Source organism: Varroa destructor, unplaced genomic scaffold (assembly GCF_002443255.2).
Source record: "Varroa destructor unplaced genomic scaffold, Vdes_3.0 BEIS01000003.1, whole genome shotgun sequence".
Classification (NCBI taxonomy): Eukaryota; Metazoa; Arthropoda; class Arachnida; order Mesostigmata; family Varroidae; genus Varroa; species Varroa destructor.
In genome coordinates this window covers 23,490,248-23,515,194 of record NW_019211456.1, presented here as the reverse complement: position 1 = coordinate 23,515,194, position 24,947 = coordinate 23,490,248, and the positions used below count along the sequence as shown (strand labels likewise).

Below are 24,947 nucleotides of genomic sequence, written 5' to 3'. Positions count from 1 at the left end.
CCCTTTCTGTAATTTACGTACGCAATCGTTCTCTTTTTAAAATTCAAGTGGCGAAAGCTTTGATTTTTCAGCGACTGTTACTTATTACTGTGAGCCGTAGATGGCAAGTACAGTAAACATACGTGATCCTATTTACTAAACTACATTTACTGTTACATCCGCTGTATCACATTATTATCACATTCGTGTGTAGCAAGCTGATTAAGGAAACACCGTAAATTTTCTATTCTTGGTGTATAAACACACATGTTGAACGTTGGATATTAAACACATCTTTTTACTTTAAAATCCTTCCATTCAATATTGGCAAACAGTCCAGAAAAATCCTATTTATACAAGTTATATTAGATTGTGACTAACGCTTCTTACCTTCTCGATTTTTCCCTGTCACTCCAGTAGGCTGTCTTTTACCTATATAGTCTGTTTTTTAACTGAGACCCCACGGTGAGGTATAAGGACTCCGTAGCGGGACCGATCAGGTTGGCAAAATTAAATTTGGATTGGAGAGCAGCGATCGTTCGATGCACCTCGATTCCAACCAACGACGGACCTCGCAAACAGTCAGTCTCAAGACCTCACCTTCAGAAGACTTCTGAGGGGAGGGAACGAAGAGCTAGTTTCCAAAAAGTAACATCCGTGACATCTTCTAGTGCCTATTCCAGTAGCGTTCCTTAAATGTAGGCAGCTCGAGAAAACAGGATTTTTCCTTGCCCGATCAATGCTTTGAAGGTCTTCGCTTTTTAGCTTTCCATCTCCTTCCCATTTTCTGCCTCTCCCTTTTGTGAAGGTTCCTATGTGACGCCGTTATTGAGCAACTTGTCTCCTACTTCATTGTCATTTTCCTCTTTGTATTTTATATGTGGAATGAAATGCGGCGAATTTTGAGGCAGCGTTTCAATATTCGACGTTCGTTAGTTGTTACTGCTGCCATAGAAACTGTGTCCTGCTCCAGTTCAAATTATCCGACTTTTACTAATTCCGGTGGTTCTCGACCGTGAGCGCGTCGGTGACTGCTGCTGTGGTGGTAAATTTGAGAGCGCCTTGAGCTGAAAAATGAAAATCAACGGCACCAAGCGGTGAGGGACGGTATCATGTCACATTTTGAAGGCAGGTCAACCAGGCACCGACCGATCCTGCTGGCATGGCAAAGGCGCCAGCAAACAGGAGAGTAATCTAGATCGTGGTATAGGTTTGCCTGTAAATTAAATTGGGGACCGTAAATAGGAACGAATGGAATTGTGACCGGGGATGTCGGGGAAGGGGTGGTTAAAATGAAACAACAGGCCTACTTATTATTTCAATATATTTTTCGCGTTTTCTATTAGTTTTTTCTCACAAAAAAAGTTTGCGACTATTTCCAACATCGATTGGGATGATGGCCCATACCATATCGTCACGTTAGCCGTTTCATAGGTATCATTGTTCGAACAATACGTTTAAAGCATATAACACTTTTTTCAAAATGTTCGTGTATCTGTTTAACATCTGACATTAGACCAAGACGACTGCTTTTAGAGAGCTTATTAAGCTACTTGGCACCAAATCCAGACACTTTTCGATAAACATTAATCTAAGATAAAAAGGACGCCACGGTTTTATTAGATAAAGTAAAGCGCTTTGATGGTAATATTTGGTGCAATTTTCATTAATTTTTTAATAAAAAAGAGAAAAAGCCCGTATAGAGTTTAGAGGTAATAAATCGAAGAGAATCTACTTTAGTTAGAAGGAATAGTTTTTGCAAAAATAATAATTCTAATGAGGCCTGGCCCTTGCTAAATTGGAATCACCTGGACTTTTTTGGCTTTTTAGATACAACATTATATTGAAGACTTCACGCTAAACAAAATAGAAATGTCCCTATCGCTTTGATCTCTGTGTTTCCAGGTTACAGTTTCTATTTGCAGCAAAGTCCGTGAGAGTGAAAAGGTAATGCGCTATTTAACTTCTCTATGGCTTCACAAAGAGGCGATCACTATTATTATTATTACTATACGCCTACATAATCAGTTTCGTAACATAAAATTTGATAAGAGTACAGGACAGATGGACGCCAGTCTTATAGTTGTTATGCGCACAAACCGCGCTTTTGTCATATTTTTTAATTAGGATTATTAAGGGCTCAATCAGAACCGTTGCATTTTTTTCCGTTTTACATTCATTCAAAATTAACACTAGCGGCAAGTTTCAAGAATGATTTTGACGTTTGAATAGAAAGTATCTTCTGGAAAAGTTTTACTTTTAAAGGGAAACAAGTTTCATTTTATTATCATCGAAAATTTTAACACGGATAGGGTACAGCCATTATAGTACTGATGTTGTTTAGTATTACGGTTCTCGTTCCAAGCTCAAATGTTCCTAGCGACTCTGTACCGGCCAATTTGTTGCGAAACGCCACACCCTTTTAATTTCAGGCTGGCACTCACTATTAAATAGCTACTATAGAAATGTAGAAAATTTAACTTTGAAAGTAATTTCAACATAATAAAAATCTTCTAATTGTTGCCTTTCAGTTGGTATAACATGAACGAAGCTCGCTATCAGCGTGGACAAAAATTTGCTTTACTTGACGACATATTACACAGCGTATGCTAGAGTCGGCTGGCCGACTGAGGAAAAGACATTTCATTATATGTCTTACAATCGAGTAGTCCCTTAGGGATGTAAGTACCGCCGCCGTTGGACTACAGCCGGTGAGGCGTACGAGTGCACCTGTCAGCCACCCAGCCAATCCATTGCATCTTTTCAACCCACGCCTTTCTGCCATTCATTCTGACTAAAGAACACAAACAGCATTTTGTTGGATAAAGCAACCGTATTTTGAATTATATCTACAAACTTTCTTCTATACATGTTTGATAGTATTTTCCGTTCGCTGACCTGCTTGCCATTGCGCAAAACCACTCGCAGTGCTCTTCCAGCAATACTAAGAATGACGATAATCTACTTTAGTTGTCAAACTAATTTACTGATTTCCTCGATCAGAATAATGGCATTTACGCCTTGACAAACTGATTGATATGATCGTATAGCCCATTGCAGGGACTTGGTGATCTATATAAAGAAAATACGACTTTGCATTTACTACTACTAATAAGGTAATCATACTTGAAGTGCAAAAGATAGAATTACTACGGTCGTCACGTACTTACAAGCGAACCATTTCACAGGAAACCTCATCGTAGTCGCCCGAAACCCTTGCCTTTATTTCAGGACTGCTAAGGGCTTTTGAAATTCGTTCTCCATGAGATATTCTATTCAGTGAGCCTGGAACTGAAAATGCAGCTGAAACCGATTTGTCAGATACTAGCAGCTATCATCCCTTCGTGGATTCACAGCAGAAAAAGAAGCGTTTATGTGAACAGCGTCCATCCATTCTACTCTCGCAGAACTCTTCCCACGAATCTTCATAGATGAGTTTTCCGCTAAAGCTACATTCAGATAAAAACCGAAATAGTACATGGGGAGCATATCTCATATTACTGGCAGAAACGATTTAAATGTTTTGGGCAGCAAAAGCACGGTTTCTGAGGCAATGTTATATACTACGATCTTCCACGAACGTAACGTGTTCATCTGATTTCTTTTCGTCTCAAACATAATTATACAACATGGATTACTTCGATATTCACAATTAAATCTGTATTAAAATCTGTAAATGTTATGTTTGTCGACTTAAGGCCACTTTTTGGTTCAGTCAGATATTTAATTGAAGATTTCAACAACGTTACTATTTTTAGTACTTTTTTTTCGCATTTTCCTGCAATAAATTTCTGACTGTATTCGTGATCAATTGTAAGTGCATCATAACATGAAAATAGATATAGGTGGCGCTTTCTTGATTTCGTTAATCACAGCGAAGTGAAAGGGATGCGACAGAGCGGTGTCCTTTGGATCTGCCAGTCCTGACGCACCGTCTTCCGATACAGGCTGCGTTTTCACGTTCTATTTTGATACAGAACGACAAGCTGCATCTGCTGTCGCTATTCTTCATTACTTGTCTATATGAGACCTCTGATGACTAACCGAAACATGACAATGGTTCGTGGCGATATTTCCAACGTGTAAGACTGAAACTAAAACTACGATCGATCAGTTACACTCATCTATTTATTTTTGTCAAATATCAGCTTTTGAAACCTTTGAAGTACATACAAGTCGCATACTACACTTGATATGTTTTTCCGTACCACACACGGTACGGTTCTACGAGCTTGACTGGCGGTGGTAACATCCTGTGAGACCGATCGATGGTTCACGAGGTTATTTAAAGCCTATCAATGACTGTATTATACATTGTATGCATATTCCTGATATTCGTGTGCTAGTTAGGAACTGAAAATACGTCGCATGTATAGTTCATCGGTGCCAGACTATACGGATGTGTCCTCGTAAACTTCGTAGGAATGCAATCGTGGACGGGTGGTTGAAGACACAACCGGTCATCAATGGTATTGTCAAAAGTTTGATCTCTGTTATACTATATTTTTCGAATTATGTTTGCAGTCTCTAAGCATCAATACCTCCATTAAAATATGGTAATTGTATGTAACAGTACAAATAAAACAATTCGTGGTCTCCTTACACTCTGTTATCGATATTCATCCCATTGTTCATTTAAAGAACACATATCAAGCCAGTTGCACTATGCATTTTACTGAACAGAATAGACGATAAATGCAACTGAGTTGAATCAGCAACATGACATAAATGGGCAGTTAAATGAACGGATCTATTCTTTGTAGCGACCTCGCTCCGTCCGGAAATTAGCCCCACTGAATGAGAAATTCACGCACCGACTAACGATGTTACCTACATTGTCTTTAGCGTCAACCGAAAAGTTCTGCATTTTTTTTTACATGTAAAGGAGACGAATTGTCAGAGTGAGCTAAATTGGTGTCAGCTGACCAACGCCTTTTTCGATACGCTTCCAAGTGGTCTTTCGTCCATCGCAGCCCCACTTCCCGCTGGCCCAGTTTACCCCTTCCAGAGCATCCGTGCCACACACACCCATCGTGCTTTCGTAGTTGAGTCAGCGTAGCGACATAATGGTCTGCTAAAGCAAGTGAACCACGCTAGTGAGTAGCGAGCCGGGTTGAAAAAGAATTGGTCGTCACAGAAGCCATGCGACGGCCAGCATTCCTTCACTATTTGCTTCTCTTCGTCCGGCACGGGGTAAGCTGACGTTAGGTATTTCTAAAAGTAAATGCACCCATACGAAAGGACGACTCATGGAAGGTGGGAAACCCGTGTTGCAGATAGACAGGGGCTCCTTTCAATGGAAACTCGAAATATTAAACGATGGAAACGTCGACAGGAAGCGCTGGAGGCGGATATCCATCCAGGTACGAACCGTCCTTTGCGCACTTGAAGCCACAGCGGTAGCGACAGTTCCGAGTCCAGTCGTTTGTCGACAGCCTTAAAAAATTCTAAAAATCTGGCCGCGAAACGAAAATCTAGTGAATCATTTGACGCCAAAACATCGCTCTGGAGTCAGTAGCTTGGTCAATGTGAAGACGCTCACGTTGTGTACGCTTCCCGTATGGGCGCTCGCTGAGTGGCTGGCTAACGCACAAATTCTGTGAGCACACAATGTCACCGAGGCTTACCTTGAAGCGGATTTCCTCTTCGTTTCAGTTCCGTTGCGTGACTAATACTTGTGCTGGGTCATGTCTCTAAATTCTGTAAGATCGATTACTATTGTATTTATCTAAACTAAACGGTGCTCTATGTGCATAATAGTAGCAGCTGCACTATTTTTTTTTTCTTTATCTGGGCTATATGCTTTACGATGCATTTAGCCGAAAAACGAGCGACTTTTATAAAAGAAAATTTATCAGTATATTATAGAACACAATGGCTCACTTACTAAGGGGCCTAAACACAAGGTTTCGAATTTTGCGTCCGATACTGCCGTCGCTTCATATCGCTGATTCCTTTCTGTCCGTGTTAGGTTCCAAAGCCGTACTACATCATGTGCGTCTCGATTTAGTAGCCATACACACTGTTATTGCATCGTCATTAGCAGCAATCACTAGCGACCTGTATGACACTATCTTCGATGGCCCTTCGATACGAAATTGGTCCTGTCATATACCTTACTATGGGTTTTTTCAAAAAATTATTTTTACTTTGGCACGAAAAGTTTCATTTGACAGCTCATGGCAAAAGAATTGCGTAGATTTAAGGTCAAGCTCCGTTTTGCATACAGCCCCGCATAGAACAGTATTTGGTAATTCTGCAGATGCATCAGTTGATTCTACGGACCCAATTTACTTCGGCTAAACCATAACAAAGCAAATGAAGTGCTATATAGGAAACCTATAATCAAAGAGATGATTCAACAATACAGGGCCGTACAGAGCTTTGACAATTTGAACGGGAACGTTCTTGTCTAAAATAATGTATAGTATGCAATACAATGTAAAATTCTCAAGCAGCATACGGGCTTTGATCTATTCATTTTTCTATTCATTACAGAATTTCTAGTCTAACCAAATATTTTCGTTCTACTTCGGAATACTTTCAGCTTAGTGACGAAGTTCACACGGGACGAGCAGCTTGTTGACCATTGCGAGGCTAAAAGACATACTGAACTCCGCTTACGCTGCGCTCACGGGTTACGCTAGAATATGTTTGAACGAATTAATTCATCTTTAGAGCGGTTCGTTCTATCACTAAGTGCAGTTAAAGTGTGATGGTTTTAAAAACTGAGTCTTTCCACACTTTTGAGTGGCAGTACGGAGGCGTTAACATATCACACTATACCGTGAATAGCGACAGGGCAGAGACGCGACAAGAACCCGACGAAGAATGGATACCATTATGACATAGGTTCCGTTAGCTGCACATAATCCGAATAAGCGTCGATAGGCTCGCGTAGAGTTTTAGCTGTTTCTCTAGCGGAAAAGTTTTAGCAGTTCACGTCAGAAACGCATCCAGAATCGAGAAACCCGCCATCATGACACACTTCGACTCGCAATTGCCAGCTGACTAGGAAACTATTCCAGACACATAATCATAATAACAAAGTGGAACAAGAAGCTCGTCAGCTAAACCGCACATGCAATACTCACTTTGTATTAGGCTTATTCTGCATCCTCGGCTCCTGCAACTGGACAAAACCTTTAATAAGCATTGTATTGGCCATATCTCATTCGAGCTAGTTATCATGCATTCGCGAGTTTGCTATTGAACTTATCTAGTCTCCAATTGTTGGATATAATTACATTTATGTCCCTCATTCCATTGAACACGTCTGCCAAGTCCGCTTTCTGCGAGCATATTTCGCTCAATAATCAAGCTAGTTGAGAGGAAGTTTACCTATCGAAATATGCGAGCATACGATGATTAAGCAAATTTGAGAATAAAATTGTTGTACCGAATGGTGCTTCAAATAGAAGCAACAGTTCTCCTCCGAAGCATTAACTTCGATTCCGGTAATTTAGTAGCCGTGATAAATTTCTCTCCCTAGGCACCAAATATGGCTATCGAAAATGCTTGAGTGAGTTCTTAAAATGCAACTTTCATCGAAAGTATTTTTCGCTGGCTATATATAGCTCTAAAGCTCTAGCGTCAGGAATAATAGCATAGCCAGAATTCAAGCTGGAAAAATTACGCCAGAAGCGAATTGCAATACCCAGTTTGGTAAATGAATGCACCGATAAATCCAAGAAAAAGACATACAGCCTTCATACGACGTTGCTCTAGAGGGGATTTATGTTTAAGTACTCACTCGCTATAGATCGGACGCAACAAGGTCGAACAGGGCCATTTCCTCCTGTTTCGATTTGCGGGTCGCCAAGAACGAGATCCCTATTGACGTTTACTCAGATGGATTGTTATGGCGAGCAATTTAAAGCTGAGGACCGTTTGGGATCGTTGGTCTCCCGAATCCCGGGAGGTCAAAAAAGAATATTAGAAGAAATAAACACGGGATGTGTTTTTCTCTGATAATTGTATTGAAATAGTATCATCGCTTGCCACCATCTTTGTTCATGATTTCTAATCGGCTTTCTTTTCGTACTTGTCGCTATTAGTACTGCATTTGGCGCACGTTATGTCCCTGCATACTTTACAGTACTTATGTTCTTCTTTAAGCAAGATCTAGTTAGGTTATAAATGCAGGTTAGATGAGTGTAGAATCAAGCCGGTTTCACTATTACGAAACTGAGCGAATTCAAGTAAACTAAGTACATAATTTATCGGCGCGATGGGCAGAAAGGCTTTTCCGAGTCTTATTTATTTTTAAAGCAGTTCCTGACAACGCATGGTAATTGTTATTCAAGTTATAATTTCAAGCATTGGCCACAAAAATAACAACTGATCACTTGATGACGCTTAGATACGAGTAGTTCTCCGAGGCTCACGTTGTGTCACTGTAGATTTCGAATGCATTTCGTTATTTGCGTATTTCGAATGTGCTCCCATTCGGCTATGTGGCGATGAGCGTTTGTTGAGTAAGAACAATGACAAATTTTAGGAAAAGACTCTTGAGTGCAAAGTGGAACGTAAAAATCACTGGGAGCGAACGATTACTGTTGTTATACTGCTGTTATATATAGGATATATTGTTAATATTAAGAGATGATCTAGATTATTTAGGCTGAGCGAATTTAAAAATCGCTGCAAAAACATTATATAATGAAGTAGAATAGTAATTGAGACAAGAATTACCTACTGAACAGGACGGATTGGTTTGAAATGTAGCATGAGCATGGTAATAGCAAATGAAACGCAGGTTGGCTTTGTAGTCAATGCATAATCAATCACGTAAATAAATGTTTTAACTTTTACGTCCGGTATCGCCATAGGAATATGTTCAAGAAACTGGCATTTTTCATTCGCCGGCATTCATCCGGAATTCGGCCGTTTACTCAGCCGCCTTCGAATCTAAACCACCGCATTTTGTTCGTTACCCTGCTTAGCGAATGCTTCATTAGTGTATCAATCGGCCAATTTTATGATCTAAGCAGACGCCATATGAGAAACAACCAGCTAAAAGGTATCACAAAAACACCACAACAACTTCAGCTTACCATCGTCTATTCTATTTGTGTCCATAACTTATAGTTAGCGATTAGGGTCAATGTCGAACGACGGAAAATTGCTGCCTTCAACAGGTAGTCCATTACCTTCTCCTAGTAGAGAATATTTTCATTTGTAAACAATGTGAGGGTAAGGCCTGAGGGTGCCAGCTCCGCCCACTAGTTCCGTAACAACTCTCGAGATGTTTGCAGCGCCCCCATTCATTCATCCAGCTATCTTTTGTTAACCCGCTTAAGCAAGCGTAAGCTCGCAAACAACGAACCGCTCGTTCTCTTATGGCATCCAACGTAAAAGCACAGCGCTTACGGTGGATCTTGCCTCCATTCCATTTCCCTTTATCTCGTTTCCTCTTGTTGGCCGTCTAACTGGTTGCTCGATTCGTTCATTTGCTTACGCCGGCCCTAACCCATTGGCCTAGGTAAAATTAATGAAAGTCCACACAGTCATGTACTCGCACGATATCCTCTAGAGAGGATGCTTAGGTAGGTTAGAAGCACAGAGATACAGCAACCAGCGGGGTGTGGGGCGGAGCGGGGATAAAAGGGTCGATATTTATGCCGAGTGTGCACTCGCAAAGAATAGAGCAGGGGACAAAGAAAGTCAAGGAGATATGCAGCCCACGGCTACGGCAGAGATTAAAACGGCTTTATGTTAATAGATTCTTACCGGCCAACTGGAGGTCTGGCAAAACCTACCAATCGCTTGCAAAGTTTTTTGCTAAGTTCGTACATTCACGTTGTCTTAGCCACGCCAAAAGATACTTCAAGATAGTTTCTGACCAACTGGAACACGTGGTGGTTCTGGCTAGTGGCTTTGAGATCTGGGTCGGCCTGCTTCTAAAACTATACGACTCACTAATTAGACTCTGGGCAATTTAAACAACATTTAACGTTCACGAACTGTTCCGTGGCGTATGGTGTTTTATATCTATGTAGAATAAATGTATTTAATAGGGGATGCACATAACAGTTTGTGCTATTGCGATATTCTAAAACGGGACAGAGCACTTCTTTTTTCTATGTTGTGGAACGTCAGAAACAGGTGCTTTGGAAATAATAGGCTTAGTGATTTGTTACCGTACAATGAAGCATGTGGTTACGAAACTAGGACTATAAAGGTTAAAACATCCCATATTGTGAAGCTATATATTGCACCGGGTTGAAGGGTAAACGGGTTCACTTTGGAGGGCTTTCACCTTACTTGTGAGTGGCACAGTCACCTGGCAATATGGTAATGGCTTGAAATAACCACTTTTTGGAAGTGTTTTGTCAAAAGTTCATGAAATTGCAACAAATAAACGTTTTATGGAAAATTTATAATTACATTATTGATCAGATAGTTTGGCTGAGTCAGTTCCCATACTCTAGTATTGTACAATTGCGAAGTCAATCAAATATGTTATTGAAAAGCCGCTATTAGGTTTAGTGCAACAGCGTCGCGCCTTTTTATAGGTCGCTTGCAAGAGTCTGGGGGTATCTGCGCAATAAAGTTTTTTTAAAGACTTTTCTCACAGCAAGAAATCTACTTAACGAGAATTGCTCGTCAGACTGGTAAAGACGTAGTTTGAAAAGAAGAGATTTCTTCTAGGATAGAAAAATGCTACCGTATACGTATTTATCATAAAGGTTACATGATCATTTGTCTCGTATTTTTGGGGTGTACATTTAAAACCATAGGCTTATGGAGCCAGGTCTTAAAATAGTGATAAAGGATAACCTTCTACCAGTAACAAAACACAAGTCGACGCATTCAGTAACTGCTTAGTAACACACATAGGAGGGGTACAAACTAAGCTCGAGTTGCGCGCTCGTATATTTATGCTTACGTTAGACCAATTCATGTATAAAGCTATCTGTCAAAAAAGTTACGTTATTTAAATCATTTTAAACGCGTTCATATGTATATGTCATGTAATGGTCAGCGTAATTATAATATTAAGTATTAATTAAATGTATAAGACGGCGAACGATTCTGAAGCACTCATTCCTTTCAGCTAACGACCAAGCGAAGTAAATCTGTTTCATTTTTAATGGGATCCTTGGCTATATGGCCGCGTTGGTCAGCCGACCTGTCGAGTGCCTCAGTGGTCGGGCGGCATTGCTTTAACTGGTGTTCGAAGAAGCCCAGCCAGGGACATGGATGAAAGGGTCCGAACTCTTAGGAGAAAACCGCGGGTGTATAGCCGGTCACATGATATTGAAAGTGTCACAGTACTTGCGAGAGACGTCTCGTGTGTTGTTAGATTCGTGTACGTAGAATATGACTTCACGATGCGGCTTCAAAAAGGAACTCTACAACCAATTCTAAAGGAAGTCTAGTTCGAACAGTTAATCTGTGCTAGATAAGAGCTGCTAGATGAGTGGGGAGCAATGCTAAAACTGTGCGTGCTCTTAGCTAACGTCCAAAAATTGCGAAATCGTCTTTATCAGAGATAATTCTTACGCCGTACCAGTTTGAGCGGTGCGAGACTATATGTCAGAGAAGCCCGATACTCTCTCCGGGAGGCGCATTTACTCAACAGGGAATATCTGCTGCTGCTGCTGTTGATGTTTTGACCAAGATCATATAAAGGCGCAGCGGCCGCCCTTAGGAGTTGCGGTTATCAAGGCAAGGTAAAATAGAGTAGAAGACCCCAAACGTGTTGGCACTGTGAACCTCGAAGACTATACTGCAAGACCGCCGACTTATATACCCACTATCAAAAACAGCGCTCTCAGTACATCGACGTTAAAAGAGGGATCAAAGATCTGTTCGATGGAAGGTTCGTGGGTTCATTTCTAAAGAAAGTAACATAACATGTCGTACGGGATCACGACTAGTCCTTAAGCCGAACTGTTGGTGTTTCCAATTTGTTGTCTGGGCGACGCGGAGGCAAATAAAGCTGTACGCCAACAGAGGGCAAGCTCTTTTCTGGACGAAGGCATATAGGCTAGGGTACGTGCGTACGTACTTGGGTGTGATTCGCGCGGACTTTTGGAAGAAAGCCAAGAAAAAACCTCCTTTTCTAGCCCATTAGGAGAGGATCACCACCGAAAAGGACTGAGCATCCACCCTTTCCACCCACGAGCGGTCACGATCACTACGCCTATTATTTCGACTGCACGACGTGCTTTAGGGCAACGGAAGATCGAATTGTGTAGGTATGTTGCCGCATATTCATAGAAAGCAGTCTGGACGGCATACGAAATCCACTCGTTATGCAAAAAACGGGGTCCCGCCCCGCAGAAATCCTGAAAAGCGCCAGACAACGTAATGTCAGTTTACTAAACGCTGAAGAATATCGGTCACATGATGAGGCATCATGCCAAATGAGCGTGTCCGATGCGCCATAATAAATGAATGAATAAATACGTGTCTATGGCTAATATAATTGCACAGCGAGAGACAGTGAACAACTCATTCCTGTTAGCAAATGACAAGGGCAAGTCAATCCGCTTCAATATATATATATATATATATATATATATAAGCAGGACAAATACAGCCGATTTAGTCAGCATCATGATGAGCTTAACGAGGCTACCTGAAAGGTGCGAATTGTCACCAAATGATTTATTATAGAAGGAGCAAGTTTCAGGTATCTGCCTGGTGCGTCTCCAGAGCATTATGAGCAGAGATCCAAAGACGAAGGATGGCCAGCATGATCACAAATGGTGATAATGGATGTCGACGGATATCTACGCTGTAGACGAAAGTGGACAAGCTTGATTTATTGGAAAAAGATGCCGCCGTAAGGCCACTAACGTGTGCAGCCACATCAGAGAGTAGGCAGACTAAATAAATCAGCCAAGCAGATGCTCACAAAAGTTTACACCGAATCAGATCAGCGAGGAAAATTATAGCTAAAAAAACAAGTATTGAATTGGAAAAATTGAAACGAAAAAACAGTTGTATCCATATCTTCCTTCTTATACAAAACGCTTTCGCTACTTGACGACAGGGTGCCTTTCACCATACATATATACAAACAAACGAACAATAAAAGTATTAAGCAGTGTCCTAAGATGCGACAAGCTGCTGCTAATAAATTCATTACAAGCCAGTTATAACATCCAAGTAGAGATAGAGCGGTCCAATAATTTGAGCCAATTTACAATTTGCTAGTTATTGTAAAAGTACGCATTTCTCAAATCTGCCAAAATGCAGCGTTAGCGTATTTCTCAGTCACGTAAAAAACAAAATTACTGGAGCACTTAAGGTATAATTTTATAAGCGCTTTGTGATTCTTGCTGATCGATCATTCATCCGTTCTTCTTATATTTACTTGATTTAGGTAACGTAAGCAAAGTATCTTTTGACGTTAACTGGTGCCAGTAAATGAATTATTTGGAGGGTGAGCACTCTATCGTCCGAGACGTCTATTTTTTAATATAAACGGTATATAGCTTGTCAGATAAGCTGCCATGTCGCTGAGGGCAGATAGCGCAGCCCCGCAAATTTTCCACGGACCTCAGATGTCATAAAGTAATGAACTTCATACCCTTCGTGGATACCGCAGATATTTAAATAGTCAACGTGAAGTTTGTGCTCAGGAATGATGTTAAGTTTCGGACAGGTCTCGAGATGTCATAGCTAAGGATATCTAGAATAGGAAAGTTCAGGTTGAACATTTTAAACAAGTACATACTTTTATTCATGATAATGACTCTCTGGTTCTGCTTAATTGGGCCATTCTTGTAGCCATATGGCAACTGGTATTCAAACATCGAGCTATTTGTCAATACGTTGTAAAAGTAATTAAAAAAAAAAAAACAATAGATAAAACGAAGTAATTTTATAGAATAGCCATTATTGCATACGGTAATTTTACTTTGTTGCTCGACTTTCAGGTATTCAAGTATTGATCCACGCATTTCAGTATCGCTACTGGCGCATGTATCTAGAACATTACCAGCTACCTCGAATTCAGGCTATTTAAATAAGGTACAATGCGGCAGCTACGCAAAGGCCAACAATGTAATTAGGTTGCTTTGTTGCAATAGCATTCCACTTTACGCGACCTTCAGTTCTGAATGTGAAGAAAACACGAATCAGTTGAACGCAGTTGTCTTCATTGCCACGCGTGGGTTTATAAAGGTAGAGATCGCGTTCGTTGTATCCAATTCAATAAGCCAGTTCCTCTAGAACAAACGGTTCTATGAACACAACTACTCGAACTGTCCACAATAAACAACAATTAAAATTGATAATAAAAAAAGAAAAATGCAGGTCTTCTGCCTTTTAAAATACTATACAGAACACTGTTTGCTACAATTTTCCTCTATTTAATTTAGGCCACTTGTTGTATCTGTTTAATTAAACACACTTTGTATATTTGGTTAAGGTTCAAATGAGTTGCCTATTCTGTGATTATGAAACGATTTATTTTAGTCGCACATTATAGCAAGAAATCGTCACCAGGCCAACCAGGTCATCAGGAAACACTATTATGTATCTACATAATAGTGTTTCCTATCTTTAGGACACAATTGTGTATTTTCAAACTACGCACGAGTTCAGCCTTTGGCAGGCATAGCTAACCACCTCTAGAAAAGCATTTCATAACCTCATTTCTGCTACGTAAGGATGTGTATTAAGTGCTTTATTCGCTATCGATCTTACTCTTCACAGATATGTTTTTACATGGAGTCATTCTATTGGATCATGTAGTTGACAGTCCTTCCAGTATCTGCCAGCCTTTCACGATCGTAATAAGGAACAACTCAAAACACCATGAAAAACGTAGAAGCAGCAATCGAGTGAAAACCATGCCACCTTCTTTAGTGTTCGACTTCTCGCTGCTCCAGCCGCCAGCTATCTAGTTGGCTAGAAATAATCCAGGGCAAATAGCAAGACGCTGAAGCTAGATCAGGCCACGTAGAGCGGTCTGCCTGCGAGAAGCCTTAAAAGAAGGCAACTTTCGAGGGTTGGGAGGGTTCGTTCGAGAAGAGGGTGGTCCATGTTTCAAGTAGCCACTGAGGCGTGTAAACGACCGAGTCGAGAGGAGCCGGATGCCAGAGAAAATCGGGCGAAACGCTTGGATAACGCAGGTTGAAATGAAGGGGTTCAAGGTGGGTCAAATGTTTAGAGTTGCTGGCCGGAGTATTGTCAAGGGAAGAGGCTGATGATCGGAAGTGCGAGAGTGAGCAGTACTGAAAAATTCGAGAGGAGTATATAGTATTGGAGGCCGCGGCAAAGGCAGAGGGCCCAGCGGTGGGAAGGGTATAAGTGAGACTGGGCAAGGGGTAACGAAAAGCAGGAACCGGCACCCTCTGAGGGTCAAGGCCTGTTGCCTCCTTTGGGAGTGGTGCGTCTGTTCCAGCTACTACGACTGGTTTCTGCTGCTGTCGCTGCCACAACCATCGCCTTCATCGTCATCATCGTCGCCGCGGCAAACTTCTCCTTGACCAAAAAGAAGAAATGAGAAACGACCAGAGGCGGTCGCTGGCAGCCACATGAACACCTGGCAAGGTCAGTCACTGGTTGGCGAAACTGCTTACCTTGTAGTAATATAAAATTAATGTATTCTACATTCTGAGTCTTCAGTGCTATATTTTAGAAAGGCGAAGGTGTTCAAGCAGGTAAAATATAGCTGGAAGAGAGCTAAGGGCTGGTGCACACGCGGACGGCGCTAGAGGCAGACAGGTCGTAACATATATACAATCAGATAGCAGAGAAACCGCCTTTAGGTAAACGTTCATATATGTGTATATGATGGTACTGGAGTGGTAACTTCAGAGTGAAATGAGCAAAACTGATTTAAGAAAAGCTCGAGCATAGAGAGGAGGTCGGCAAAATAAATAGAGAACTACGATACAGTGACAGGCACACAGATGATACAACACTGGAAGACAGAAATCTATCAGGGGAAAGTTAATTAATTAATTAAATTAAGACGAATTACCTGACGGTTGTAAGTTGTTCGGGTGTTCCAGGCAAAGCAGCTGTAGTTGGTAGAAAGGTTTTGCACATTTGTTTATATTTTGACTAGAAACTTACTTTTCTGTTGTTCACGTTGCTTTTCCTTACAATATTATCACTAAGCCATTTTAGCTAGATATTAATTAGTGCAAAATTTAGTTGCGTCTGATATTTCGAACTAGAGCCACGTCTCACATCAGTTAGGGGCTTCTTCTAATCTTGATATAGAAATTTTGTTTTGGTAATTCGTCTACGAATATTAGAATACATTAAAGAAAGTACGACTTCTCTTAGAATCAGATTAGAATCCCGCATCAATTCTGTCTTTTATTTCGCCCGTTGTTTACCGGTCTCCTTTTCTAGCGGTGGTCGACAAAATTCTATCCCATCCTTTCCTTTGCTCATCGCTCAGATACCTAAATATTCAGAGGAATTCATGTCAATAATCTGGAATTCTTCTTTGCAGTGGCTAAAACTGCTCCTAAAGTCATCCTATTCAGCTCTAGCTGAGTGCTGTCTCGGGCAGTATTCGAGTAAGTGCTTTAATCAAGGACCGTCGTAGCATAGCAAAAAGTCGAATAACAGAGAGCTGGCCAACTAAGAGATTAGCTAGTGAAGAGATATTGAGTAGGCGCATTGAGATTAGGCTAGTGCAAGACTAGAATGGGCACAATATAGTATACATCAACTGACATTGGCACTCTTGGTTAGGTGCCTACCATTTCTTCGTGTCAGCAACGAAGACCCAGGTTGGCAGAAAATGAAGCTTATGAGGAGTGGGTACGTTAGACGGTATTAGTCTTAGCGGAAGCAAGTCCCACGTTGCTACACTTGGTGTTTATGAACCATGGGTCTCAGCCGTGTGCGTCAGCGCATTGAATTCGTTCGCTAAAGAGAAAAAAGACGCGATACCTGTCGGGAGCAACGAGGCGCTCGACAACAAGTTCGACAACAAGTTGACCAGCTGCCAAAGTTGCAAAAGGTTTTCATCTGAGACCGCACCCAAAGACACTTTGCTAGCAGACATAACGACCGAGTACATTCGGGCAGCACTGTATAGTGGACGAGCGTGCGAATGGTCTGTCTGCTAGACAAGAGCGAACGACCACGGTTTTTTTGGTTTGCTCCGCTTTTTGAACCGGCCTCGCTGCCTGCTAACGGAACTGTTAGTGCTATAGCCGTCGCTGATTGCCTCCTGTGAAACAAAGCTAAAAAAATTAGGATAGCGTAAAACGAGAACGCAGTTCCATGGCCGCACCTTAGCATAGTCATAGCAACGGTATAGGAGGCGGGTCGCTTTGAGCCAAGACGTGAATAAACAAGCTGGCGTTAGTGAAACTGAGACGGCAAAAACAAGCAAAGTCTGCTATCGCTGTCCGCAAGACCGGATGTCCTCCGGATCTTCTTCTGCGATCGTTCCCGTTAACTAAGAAACGGTGCCAAGTACGCTGCATGAACCCTTGTGGGACAGACGACAGTACGACTATGCTCGTCGTCCAATTAGATTGTGAAGTATTTGTCAAGATGGTCACAGGTCGAGTCCATCTGTGTGTCGGTTTGTCAACAGATCTCTATTTGCTTCATATTTCAGTGTGTTGAATTAATACAGCCGTAGAAAGCCGTTAGGGCTTTCTATCCGAGAGACTTGTCTTTTTTTTTCCATAAAAATACACTACATTATAACCCTACCAGCACTTACCACAATACGGTGAACAAAAAGGTTACAGATACATCACAGCCTCCTTAGGTTTTACCCGACTTAACCTTGTGTTGGGACTAAAATTGAGAAATATCAAATTAGGATAACAGTAACGACTAATGAAAGAATAGAACAACAAAATAAAAGCCTCTTAAATTGTTTGTGTAAGATTACACTTGAAAGTTAATTGAAGCTTCTTTGATTATGTAATATTGATGGATGACGGATTCTGAAGACGATGCCTGATGAGTGTAGAAAACAAAAAAAAAAAAAGGGAAGATTTTCTTAGGATGATTCAACATTAGGCATCACGAACACATTTATTCGACGGATGGTTGCGCAATTATTTCATTTTTCTAACACAAGTATCACTCCCAAACGTTTGATGCGTATAAAGATAAACGGCATTGAGCACGTTAATGTATCGGCATCTTAACAGGTTCAATTTGTCAGAGTTCTCTAAGGACACTGATGTTCGTCCTCATACAGTACTTGTAAAAACCAGCAAATAAACAAGATTTGTTTTTTTTTTTTTAATTCTAAATTGATTATTCTACTTTTATTACTTTTAGTTGAAATCATTATATGGTAGGTGCTAAAATCAAGTCTAGAAACACGCCTATAGTAAATATTGATTTCTGTCAAGCTTTCGACTTCGTCAGTCATCATCAGATAGTTATACCACCACCACTAGGGGTAGTTTGGCGAACATTTTAATTTCATATTAAAGAGACGATGATGATATTCTGTCATAAGTATTATTACATTTTGAAAAGATGTATACCTTTTTCAAAAACCGAATTGTTTATCTGGCGTAAACCTTTACTTAGTTGTAGCGCTCTTTCTAATATTCTCTGCAACCTGCAACCAAGAATAGAAAAGGATCTTTGCATAAATTCACTAAATTGTTTATAGTCGACTTGTTCTTTGTTTTCGTTGTCCTCTCGCCCAAGGGAGTAATTCTGCTTCTGGCTACGCACAATGGAAACTGTTTGGTTCGTATTTCTATTTTTGACTCCGTTTTGTCTTTGCGTCGTCCTAATGGGCCGTTCTGAGTCATATTATTGACCTCGGCCAATATCCTGTCGGAGGAATGGGGAACCCTCCTTGGCCAACCGCACGATGTCTTACCTACTTCCTAGAAATGATACTCATCTGTACGAAAGGAAGCGACGCCGTGGGTCTTTGCCAGCCTGCCTCAAGACGCAAAGGACAATGACGTTGATTGTGCTTTTTCGCAACTGTGTTGTTATTATTTGCGACCCAGCTTCGCTTTGGGGAACCGCACTTGCATCTGTCCGTGTACGAGTTCCCGGTTATGCCTGCTGGTCGCAATGAGAATTAAGCCGACTTCATCCACGTAACGTTACCATAAGGAATTCCACTTGCAGGAGTTGTCAGTTTTGCGGCCGTCCTAGTCTAATTTGAGCAGCCTACAATGGCAACATTACCTTAGGGTTGTAATGTATCCCCGAAAAAATCCTATTATTCACGAATAGATCTCCTTTCGGAAGGATCTAAAAGATATTGCACGCTCTAAATTCAAATCAGAGATTCGACTCGTAGGCTAAGCTATAACTTAGTAACCTTATTAAATATCATATACTAAATAAATTAGTGAACTTGAGAGGTCTGTAAACACAATGCTTTGCAAGCCAAATAAATTTTTCTTGAATATTGTATACTTTCTATATGTATTCCAAAAATTATTTTCTAAAAACAGCTAGTAGCTAAAGATAGTCAGAAATAACCTATTTGCTATAAAAATCCAAGCGTGTGAAAAAGTACCTATCTATCTGCCGAGAAGGTGGTGCAAAAGACATCTGTCAGCGTGGTGTTCCTGGGTTTGAAGTAATATTAGAATTGGTTCCGGACTACAGTCTGGCGATACGAGGTCCAGAATGTAATGGATTAGAGCCTTACAGCAGCAGAGGAATACCTTGGCTGTGACGTCTGGTCTGCTGCATAATGCATTAGCCCTTAACCTTCTTAAAAAAGGGTAATTTGCCCTCCGGCGCGGCCTGGTCTGTTCTCCTCCAATGTTTGTTCAGTGTGAACAGTAGCTCCACAGCGGCTGTTGTCGGTAGTAGAGGCAACGAAAGCTGTTGCTTCTTCTTCCTGTGACAGCACATGTGGCTAGGAATAACAGAGTCAAGTCGTCAACTCTGCTATGGCGCCACGGTAGCCGAACGGCCAAACGTTTGCGATGTCGTTGGAGTAACGGAAATGAGCGCCGCAGGCATCCGTCGCACAGCCCTCCCACCTTCTGTGACGTCACTTTCACCCGTAAGGCTCCTACGAGTCCCACGGTTCCGGCCTGCCCGTAGCCTACTACCGGTAGGAAAGCTCATCTACTTCAGCTCCTTCCACAGGTTCGGCTCATAGCCATCGACATATAGATATTCTTATTATATACATTATGTAGGTCCCTTGAGAATGGACGGGTAATCCGGGAACGTAAAGGGGTTGCCTTCAGTAGTTTGCTACCGCTACACAGTACTGTGTCTCGCGGTGGTCCAGCACGAGCATGCATGAAATACGATGCAACGTATCATATACATGTTTTACAGAGCAGGATGAGATATTATCCGTATTCGGACGGAACTCGATTTTGCAGCAGAAAAGTAGAATTAATATGTCGCCACATTAATGTTATTTCTTTTTTAGTTTATGGATCACACCTCGAATCGGCCTACGTTTTTCATTTGCGTATTTTTATGTTTGCATAAAAAAGATTTTCCTTGCCGTATAGCCCTTCAAATCAACACACATGCATAGATATACATATATATCAAGAAATGTATACACGTTTTAGACAGCCATAGAAATTTTTTGTCTAATTCTAGAAAATGTTTTGTCTAAATAAAGCCACAGTCTAGTTCGAAAAATATATATACTTTTTATTCGAAACTAACGTTCAAAATGGTGGTTTTCTGAGTAGAGGACACGATCGCACCGCAACGCTGCCACTTAATTCTTACCCCAAGGCGTCCCTAGATGTACTACTTTCTCTGTTCCCCTTTGTAACGACGTCATTCTAGAGCATTAGTAATGTGTGCGAGCAGGTATTGTTCGATGAAGGGTAGAATAGCTTCATATCTTGTCAAACGTACATCAGCTCAGGTGCCTATGATGACGTCAAGCAAGCACGATTGTTGACGTCGTCTGCTACAACTTCGACCAGAAAGCATTTTATTATTGATATTTTAAGACTAATCTATTCAAATCTTACCCCAAACAGATTATGTAGGAACACAAACGAATAACTTCCGATTTTAACTTGCAACTCCACCGCTATAATGGTAGGTATCCTATAAATAGAAAAATAGGACACGTACGATATAAAGGCGCTCGAATCATCACTGTGATATAGCAATCCGATGGCGTCCACTAGAATGAATAATAGAGCAAAGACGTAGAGCAGATCGCAAGCCATAGTGACTTTCTAGTTTTTCAACAGTCACCAGTTTCATGAAAATTGTCGATTTTGACTGTTTGACTGACAAATAACGCGGTCTTGTAAGAATTGACGAAGCATTTGATGATGAAGTCTACGCTGAATTTCCACAAGATATTCGGCAGATTATCCGGGCGTAATAGGCTTCTCTTATCCAATGACGGCTTAGCTTTGGAAGATACGCGATAGCTATGTATTTGCCTAACGCGCATACGTCCGCTGTCGTTTGTGAGTGTCGCCAATGTCGTTCAGATGCGCAACGTACCTGTATTTGCAGCTAAATAGAGCAAGTAAATGTCATTGTCGATCTAGTTTTAGTGTTGGAATTTCGATTATTTTTTTCTATGTCCCGTGCCCTGCCGATACATTTGCTATTGCCAAAAAATTTCCAACTCTAGCAAAAATGTTCAGCTAGTTTTATCAGCTCTTCGCTATGGCTGGTTTACAACTTCTTCGAGTATGCCAACGCTTATTGCTCAGATGCTACATATAGGCTCCATTACAGACGTCACAGTTAAGGGTCTTGATATTTTGATGGATTCTTGATATTCTGACGGAATGAAAAGGTTACTATTTTTTATAATCGAACAATAAAATCTTAAACACTAGTCCTCTGTCAATATATACACACTTACGTTACAATTCGTCTGCGCGTAGCACCGATAGTACCGCAACCCTATTCTCCTTCTTCACTAGCAGTATGAATATGTTGTTAGCGAAGGCGCCTTTGTCGGCAAAAACAATCACAGGAGAGCCTCAACTGGCCAACTCCTATCGTGAATAGTGTCAAATTTAAATCCCACATCCAAACCCTGTTCGTTTTCGTAACTTTCCCCTTGAAAAATATTGGTTGCAAGGATCAAGGAGCACGAAGGCGAAGGTAGTAGAACACTCGTCAGCTGCTATCTTTCAGCAGACGTCCATTTTGACGGCCGCGCTGAAGTGAATTTATTCACAGGAGGGGCTGCCCTCTGGACCAGTCTTCCAGCTCCGTCTGTTTACCGAGCGGAATTTCTCTATCGCACAGTGAAACGCGTGCCAAAGGGCCGATGTTCATTAGGCGTTTTACATTGGCCGAGACTGGAGTCGAAGCCCTGCCGTAGAGCATAACGCTCCACAGGCCTGCTGAGTCCCTTTTCACAGAGAATAAACTTTCATGATGAGTGTAGCCTTCGCCACTATGGCCAGTTGGATGGGTGCATAGATATGAGCAGATCAGACAAAGCTTCGTTCGGCTCGTTTCAAAATGCAACACCAGAAGCAGCGGCCGTAGCCACCGTCGAGTAGCTGCTAACGGTAGCTGTTTTGGCTACTTCAGCTCAAAACGGCACGAAAAAGCTGTAAGAACAGGCTGGGCCTCCGTGCTTCTCGGCCCCAACGATTCCTGGGTTAAATCAGCACCACAAAAAGCGCTATAGTAAACCCGTATCTCCGTATCACCCGTCATCATATCATTATTATACGTACCGACCTTAATCTTTCTTTTGGGCTTGATGGTGGGGCTCGTGGACTTAATGGCTGACGCGTGCGCGATCTCATACATTTTGCAACAAGCCGCACGGACGTGAAGCCCCGCAACCTCGAACGAATCCCCAGTGGGTGAAGCTCCCTGGAGTAAGAGAGAAGTAAAAACCATAAAATATGTAGAATTAGCAAAAAGGTGCAATAGGACAGGTAAACGTTTCAATGAATGTATGTTGCGTTCGGAGCGACAGTTTCATCAGAGCAGATATGTGTATATCGCCAATCGTTTTAGGATTATACGTATGAATCGATATTTCAAACAAGTTTGTTAAAATCATCTTACTCCTTTGAATTTATAACGCCGTCTCCGCAAATAACATGTATTTATTCAGTAGATGTAACAAGACTGCATTATCAAATAATGTTATAGAGGCACACTCAAACATACGTATATTTACAGATAGTTGGTATCTTTTCGCAGGACAAGGTATACTTACTTAACTGTAAATGAATACATCGACACACGAATAACTCACTTTACTTTTAGTTATAAGAATCACTTTTTTATTGACACAAACTTGCACTTCCTTTCTTAGTTCTGCTAATTTAGTACAATTTTTATTGTAATATTTCCTTACTTTGGCGCCTCCACTTGATAAAACAACTGATTTCAATATCCAGACGATGTCTCATTAGAAACGTTTTTTATATGCCATTATCGCTTGGCCTGAGTATGTACATATTAAATCTGTAGTAATTGCTTAAGGCAAATGCCTTTAACAATTCACTCCCTCAGTAACAGGCTTCTTCTAACGTAGCAAACGACATCAAACGACAAAGTCTCTACATTATCCAGTGCTCATGAGTATCGCGATACATCATACAGGTACCCCTTTTTCACGCTATCTATCACGCTTTTTATGCAAAGACACTAATCATATCAGTCAGCTCTTATGGTCAATCGAGAATGTTCGAGACATTGATGAAACAATGTTGTTGGCCGAGAGTTTTGTCCGAGTGCCTTCTGCTAAGAGTCTGCGCTCACTAAGGCGATCGAAGGGCTGTGCGTCTGCCGTGGCTGGCCACTTTTCAAAAGATGAAAGCTTCGCTACGTAAATATTCGACGTAGCTAGCCACAGTGGAGCTTTTCATCGAACTCTGTTGACCTAATAGGAGGGCCTGCATGGTTCGTGTGGAAACACCGTCTGCCACTACGATCGCCACCCTTGGAAATAGCTTCGTCAAACCTAGTCACCTATTCTCGCTTGTGGATAGAATTTCTTGAAGGCCTCGATTATATATGTTGTCAAGCTAAGATCAACTAGATACTGAAGCACAATGGTCAGGGACTCATCACGCAGTGTAGCACAATTCAAACTGGTATATGTTTCTTAACTGTCTCTAACTGCCACAAGGAAGCAGAGCTGATCGCTACTTATTCAAAGTTTATATTTATGCACAATCTTATCTGAAGTCGTTTTCTCGGAAAGCAATCAGGGGTAATCAACTAGTGAACTGAAGCACAACGGATAGGCCAATAATAATAAAAATAGACGTAACCTGATGAATGTCCTCGAAAACCTTCGGAATCATTTAGATCCGGTTATCCTATATATTATAGAAACAGGAAATATCATCTTTGCGCTATCCCCCTGACAACTGTTTAAGACCATCCCGAGGGCAAAGCTACTGAATGTATAATAATTGTATTACAACGAAGTAATTTCCAGCAGGCATTGCAATGATACATAGCTAACCTAGATAATTAAAAGATGACAGAGATATAAATGTGATTTCTAAGAAATATAACAATACCTTAGGTACCGTTCAAAATGTTGGCTCCCTTTTTTTAGATTCGCAAACGTCGCATATATAGGTATATGGCTTTCATATATATCAAGAATGCGAGTGATCAAGTAAAGGCCTGGAGGCTATATTGCTTTCTGAGTTGCCTAGAGAATCCTCATTGAGGAAAAAAGGGCCGATTTGTGAACTACATCGGAAAGAGAAAAAGTGACAGCAGAAAGAAGGCTCCTTAAGCCAGTTCGGGTCGATCGTCTACCACAGATGAAGCAACAAGGCTGAGGTTGACCTAAAAAGAAACGACGGACAGTAAGAGCAACAAAGAAGCCATAGAGGTAAGCGAAAACTGGGGCGGTAAGTCCAATTTGGCGATCATCACAGGCTAAAGCGTTTCTCCTAGGTTGAGGATCGAATAGGTCGCATTGCTCGTATCCTAATTTTTCTCCTGCCTCCCAAGCACCCATAATCAGTAGGACATGCAAACCAGTAGCCGTGCCTATAAGCACGCTAGTGATGGCAAGCAGCTCAACTGTTGCCGTGTTACAAAGATTTGCGGTTAGAAAAGAAATAAGTCTGAAT

At 41.3% G+C, this 24,947-nt stretch overlaps 3 long non-coding RNA genes across 9 annotated transcripts; 1 reads left to right on the top strand and 2 right to left on the bottom strand.

Moving 5' to 3' along the window:
- Nucleotides 1-1,053: 1,053 nt before the first annotated feature.
- On the bottom strand, nt 1,054-9,133 carry LOC111248191 (uncharacterized). 5 transcript variants are annotated; one of them, XR_015323318.1, is made up of 5 exons: nt 7,733-7,875; nt 7,074-7,111; nt 3,150-3,428; nt 2,639-2,773; nt 1,054-1,195 (listed from the first exon to the last, which is right to left on the bottom strand). It is a non-coding gene; the product is annotated as an uncharacterized LOC111248191 (long non-coding RNA). The 5 variants fall into 5 exon arrangements; XR_015323316.1 differs by lacking the exon at nt 1,054-1,195 and adding an exon at nt 9,036-9,133 and having other exon boundaries at nt 2,231-2,773; nt 7,733-7,858; XR_015323317.1 differs by lacking the exon at nt 1,054-1,195 and adding an exon at nt 5,867-6,622 and having other exon boundaries at nt 2,231-2,773.
- LOC147756695 (uncharacterized) lies at nt 3,774-20,532 on the top strand. 3 transcript variants are annotated; one of them, XR_015323313.1, is made up of 3 exons: nt 3,774-4,448; nt 13,875-14,121; nt 14,656-20,532. It is a non-coding gene; the product is annotated as an uncharacterized LOC147756695 (long non-coding RNA). The 3 variants fall into 3 exon arrangements; XR_015323314.1 differs by lacking the exon at nt 14,656-20,532 and adding an exon at nt 4,865-5,172 and having other exon boundaries at nt 13,875-14,615; XR_015323315.1 differs by lacking the exon at nt 14,656-20,532 and adding an exon at nt 4,933-5,172 and having other exon boundaries at nt 13,875-14,613.
- Nucleotides 20,533-21,255: 723 nt separating this feature from the next.
- Nucleotides 21,256-23,814, bottom strand: LOC147756694 (uncharacterized). Its single transcript, XR_015324161.1, has 3 exons — nt 23,204-23,814; nt 22,569-22,710; nt 21,256-21,378 (listed from the first exon to the last, which is right to left on the bottom strand). It is a non-coding gene; the product is annotated as an uncharacterized LOC147756694 (long non-coding RNA).
- Between the last annotated feature and the right edge of the window lie 1,133 nt (nt 23,815-24,947).